General features: G+C 38.1%; 1 pseudogene; it reads left to right on the forward strand.

Moving 5' to 3' along the window:
• Positions 1-504: 504 nt before the first annotated feature.
• Positions 505-1,458, forward strand: LOC114040512 (annotated as a pseudogene).
• The last annotated feature ends 4,320 nt before the right edge of the window (positions 1,459-5,778 follow it).

The raw sequence follows: 5,778 nt of genomic DNA on the forward strand, positions 1-5,778 counted from the left end.
ATTCATTTATGGTATGTAAATCATAACATGGCTTTCTAAGAATTAGGTAAATTTTTAGATTTAAAGCTTCTTTTTTAGGATTTCTAAGAGGATTTTTCTGACTATGGTGATCTTTATACCAAGGGAATTAACCTGTCTTTGTAGTATATTCTTTTATTCAAGAACATGTGAAAGAACATGGTGTATAATGTAGAAGGCTGGTCTCAAAACCAGGAAGACCTGTATTCAAATCCTACCTCTAACTCACACTAGCTATGTGATCCTGGGCAAGTCATTTACCCATTCAGTACTCTAGGCAATGTTCTAGGACTAAAAGTCATAGAGAAGGTGCTGACCTGCAGTGGTGGAAGGAATTTCCTAGCTCCTATCCTTATTCAAACACATTTTTCCAATTAAGCATCAGAAATCTGACCTTACAAAAGATGTAATACTTTGTGGTACTGCTGTAACAAAATCATTTTGCTCTGTCCTCAGAATCCTTATAAATGAGGGAGTTCTTAAAAAATGGTTGCAAACAATCAAACTACTGTAACAGACTTTGTTCTGCTGGGGCTTTCTGGGCACCCAAAGTTAGAGACCATTTTCTTTGTGCTGGTCCTGTGGATGTACCTGGTAATCCTTGTGGGTAATGGAGTCCTCATTACAGTTACCATCTATGACTCCCACCTCCACACACCCATGTACTTCTTCCTTGGTAACCTCTCCTTCCTGGACATTTGCTACACAACATCTTCTGTGCCCCTAATTTTAGACAGCTTCCTCCCTCTGAAGAAAACCATTTCCTTCTCTGACTGTGCAGTACAGAAGTTTCTGTCCTTTGCCATGGGAGTGACTGAATGTGTGCTCCTGAGAATGATGGCATTTGACTGCTATGTGGTCATCTGCAACCCCTGAGATACCCCAACATCATGAACAAAAAGACATATGTATCCATGGTGGTTGGGTGCTGGACAGCAGGAGGCATCACTTCTGTGGGGCAAATTTCTCTTGCAATGAGATTGCCCTTTTGTGGAGATAACATCATCAACCATTTCACATGTGAAATCCTGGCAGTACTGAAAGTGGCTTGTGGTGATATCTCAATCAATGTAATTAGCATGATAGTGACTAACATAATTTTTCTAGTTTTCCCAGTGCTGTTCATTTTTACATCTTATGTTTTCATCCTCACCACCATCCTGAGGATCCCTTCAGCAGAGGGGAGACGCAAAGTCTTTTCCACCTGCTCAGCCCATCCTACTATGGTGATTATCTTTTAAGGAACAATCTTTTTCATGTATGGGAAACCCAAATCTAAGGACTCTCTGGGAGCAGATAAAGAAGACATTGCAGACAAACATCTCCCTCTTTTATGGTGTGGTGACACCCATGCTCAATCCTATCATTTATAGTCTGAGGAACAAGGATGTGAAGGCAGCTGTAAAGAATTTGCTGAGCCGAAAGCATTTCACTGATTAAAGGTGATATATTTGCAAATATATACATACACACATACTAAATTTAAATGGTTCTTTCTGTACTGACAACTTACATCTGAGACTCAAGAAAGAATGTCCATGTGAAGATGTGATTGAGGGGGCAGCTAGGTGGTGCAGTGGAGAGAACACTGGTCCTGAAGTCAGGAGGACCTGAGTTCAAATCTGGCCTCAGACACTTGACACTTACTAACTGTGTGACCCTGGGCAAGTCACTTAACCCTGATTGCCTCGTTAAAAAAAAAAGATGTGTTTGTACAATCCAATTAACCAGAAGGTTCCCATAAAATAAAGCAGATAGCCCATAATGTCTAAATCTCACTGTAGGAAACATTCCAAGGTAATAGATACAATTTCTAATGCCAACTAATGTAATAAGTGCTGTCTTTGATGAAGGTACGTGACTGAATGGCATACAAACTACAGGCAGGGAAGAAGGAATGTTTGTGGTTCTTTTTTTTTTTGCTCACAAAGAAATAATTAGTCTTCAACATTCCTCATCTTTCCCCAGTCATATTTCAACTCTAGTCCTACAGCCTGCATCAAGTATTTCAACCTTGCCCCACTTTTTATTGTTGTTGTTAAGTTATTTCAGTCATGTTTAATCTTTCAAGACCCCATTTGGGGTTTTCTTGGCAATGATATTGGAGTGGTTTGCCATTTCCTTCTCCAGCTCATTTTACAGATGAGGAAATGAGGCAAACAGGGTTAAGTGACTTGCTCAGGGTCACAAAGCTAATAAGTGTCTGAAGTCAGATTTGAACTCAGGAATGAATGCACTCTATCCACTGCACCACCTAGCTGTCCTTTCCACACTAAAAACATAAACTCTCAAATTACCTACTCATTCCAAATAATACACAGACACACAAGTCTAAGAGCCTTGAGCAAGAGCCTTTATATATATATATGTATAACAATGATGGAGGTGCTATGAGTTCTATATGTTGGGCACTAAAAATATGTTGAAGTTAATAAGATTTTATTAAATACTTATTATTTTCAATGACCTTATTCACAATAAAGAAATTGACTATCAGCTCTGTTTTTTAGCTTTCATATAGACTAGCCATGCCATTTCTAGCATAGTATGTCTTAAAATAAAATCTCACTACTAAAAAGTATTTTAATGATGCGATTAATTTAATGTCATTTCTTAACTATTATAGAGACTAGTCTAAATACAGGAACATATTGCCTTTCCAGAATCAGAATCTAAAAATCAGATGCATAATAAAACCTTTGAAGTGTCACTGATTTTTGCAAAGTAGGCATTCATTAAAAGACACTTGAAGAAATATTTTGTTAGAAGGAAAACTGTTTAAAAGTAATTTCACTTTGTAGCGGTGGAGGACTAGGGATGTGAAATATTGCATACACTCTCAGCCTTGATTGACTTGTTGTTGGGTGTGTGAAACTACTCCCACTCTCTTTCCTTTTTATCTTTTGTTTCATGTGTTGTCTTCCAGAATAGGGGTTCAGAGAGGGGTTGTAGGTCTCTGTCTGAAATAACTTCATGCATAAGCTCACGTATATGAATAGCCTTATTTAAAATATGCCTGTCTGTGGAGTGGATGGTAGTTGGTACTGCAGGATTAAATGTCATATTTTTGGGAAATGTTCTACTATCATGAGTATGGTGATATGCCACTATAAGGGGATTAAATCTGTTATTATCTTGACCACAGTCCATCACATTGTTCGAATAGTTGTAGGAGCCTTGTCTTTTGTTATGGGTACTTGTGTCGGGTTCTCTTTATATCTTGCCACCTATTACAGTCTTAAACATGATACTTGACATCCTTTGTCTAGTCAGGATACCAGTAATGCCATTGGATTAAATTCTTGGTCTTTGTTCATTTTGGCTACTCCATCAACTGGTATCCTAATAAGTCCACAAGATCTCCTTTCAGTAGTGGCATAGTTTTCCAATAGATAAACCCTTGGAGCAGACGATGTACAAACCCCAAGGACAAATAAAGTCTTATTTGAGACCTTTTCCTTTTCAAGTTTCAAATTTTGTGTTGATACTGAGTGTGTTCCTCATTCCAGGTACATGAGCTACATAGAGGGAGAAAACTAAAAAACAAATAATACCTTTTAGACTTTTTCTGGCAAGATCCAGGCTTCTTTAGAGTCAATTACATTCCTGTAGTCTGTAAAAGTCATGATGGAGTACATGGTTTCTCAAATGTCTCATCAATTCTGTAGGGAAGATATTTTATATCTAGGAGGCAACTACAGGTCTGTGATGGTGTAATTTTTCTCCACTGAAGCAAACTGGTAAGAACAATGTTCAATTGGAAAGTGTACAGTCTTGGGCACTTATCCATTCTATCTTTCCTATGGTTTTTAAGTCAGGAGGTCACAATGGTGACCCCTGAGACATCTGTCTCCATAAGGAATGAGAAATCTGAGTTCAGATGTCATCGCAAAGATGTTGTCATGAAAACTTTCTTCAGTGCTAAGATAACTCTCTCTTGCTTGGTCTCTTACATGTATGACATCTTTTTCCCTAACTAGCATGTGAAATATATTCCACCAGCCTTAATTACCCTGTGATGAACTATTGGTCAGTCTGCCATCTCTAAGAAACTTCCAGGACTTGAACTCCTAGTTATGAATTCTAGTCCTATTATGTCTAGTTTTGCTGTACATAGAGTGGCTTCATTTGTAAACTTTCTGGACTCAGCACAAAATCTAAAAAGGTCCTTTGGCTTTTGTGGAAGATATGCTTCTCATATGAAATTTTGCCACACGATGGGATGAGTACTTCTTAAATCTCTGTGACATGCTTTTGTACACAAAGGGAATGTTGAGTGAATGGAACGTGACCTGCTGATTAGAAGATATGCCAATCCTTCATTGCTGGAATATTGCAAATCCATGAGAAAACACAAAGATTATGATAAAATATTAATGATTCTCAAACTATGTTTGACAAAGTTTCTTTACTAATCCCTAGTTAAACTTAAGAACAAGCAATGGGTCCTTTACTAATCCAACTGGATGTACCTCCACACTCCATAGATCTGAAGCCCTAAACTCTCAAATATTGGAAGGAAGTAGTAGTTATGGATGGTGATTTTATTCAGGCTTAAATAGTTAATATTGGACCTGCTCAGGTAGTTCTTTCATGAGATGCCTACAGAAGCCTGAGCAGTATTCTATACTAGAATTTTATTGTCTGAGCCACAGGCACCAAAATATGGCAGCTCCAGTCATGCCTACTGACAGTAAACCCACCTACCCTTTATAAGTTTCTTTCTGCCTGCTACCTATGGGAGTCAATTACAAACTTTTCCACCCTCACTTAACCTCCAGAGGTTGGTCTTTCACCATAATCACTTTCTTGGGTATGGCTGTATGTTGATGGAACTCCTTATATTCTGATTTGTTTTTATGAAATATGATTGCCCTTGCCCCCTAGTCAATAAACCCTTTGATCCTCCCCCTTTTCCCTTGGAGAAGACATAAATCATCTTACACTAAGGATAAACATGACAGGGAAGTGTTTCTTCCTCTTCTGCTTCTGCTCTACTTTTCAAAGGGACTCTGCCTCTAGACTAGAATTTCCTAACTCATCATCTCATTCCTCTCTATCCCCATCTCTCTTCATTTCCTAGAGTTTAATGATTTTCCTGTTTGAAAATTTCAAGTCTCTAGTGATTGAACAAAGGCCAAGATGGTGCTAGTGATCCTATGGCCTGGAAACCAAAGACCATTTCTTATCTCTATTGAATTGGTTCAGAACTCTCTTATCCTACAACCAGTTCTTCTCTATTTCCCCCAAAACAAGTCTATGTCATACTTATTTCTTCTTGTATTGTACTTAGGAACTAATGAAAATGATTACTTTGGTCATCTCCAAAAAAAGTAAATGCTATACTAGTTCATGGGATCATCAAATGAGGGCTGGCAAGGACCTTGGAAGTCATCTAGTGCAACCCTTCACATTGTAGATGATTGAGTGACTTTCCCAAGGTCATAAAGGTTGTAAATAGCAGAACCAATATATGCATCTAAGTCCTCTGATTCCAGATTCAGAACTCTTTCCTTTCATGAATTATTTCCACTACAACTGCCTTTTTGAAACTCAGAATGCTTCTTTCCTAATTCAAGAAGTTCACCGATGTGGACAACATGCAAGACTTTCCATTGTTGTAATTTGAACAGTGCGGTAACTGCATTATTTTTGTGATACCTGTACCAAAACACCTCTTTGAATTTTGCCCATAAAACATCTGGGGTAGTGTAGTGAAAAAAGTGTTGGATTTAGTCAGAGGATCTAAGCCCAAGTCCT

This window comes from Vombatus ursinus, unplaced genomic scaffold (genome assembly GCF_900497805.2).
Source record: "Vombatus ursinus unplaced genomic scaffold, bare-nosed wombat genome assembly UNPS02013307.1, whole genome shotgun sequence".
Classification (NCBI taxonomy): domain Eukaryota; kingdom Metazoa; phylum Chordata; class Mammalia; order Diprotodontia; family Vombatidae; genus Vombatus; species Vombatus ursinus.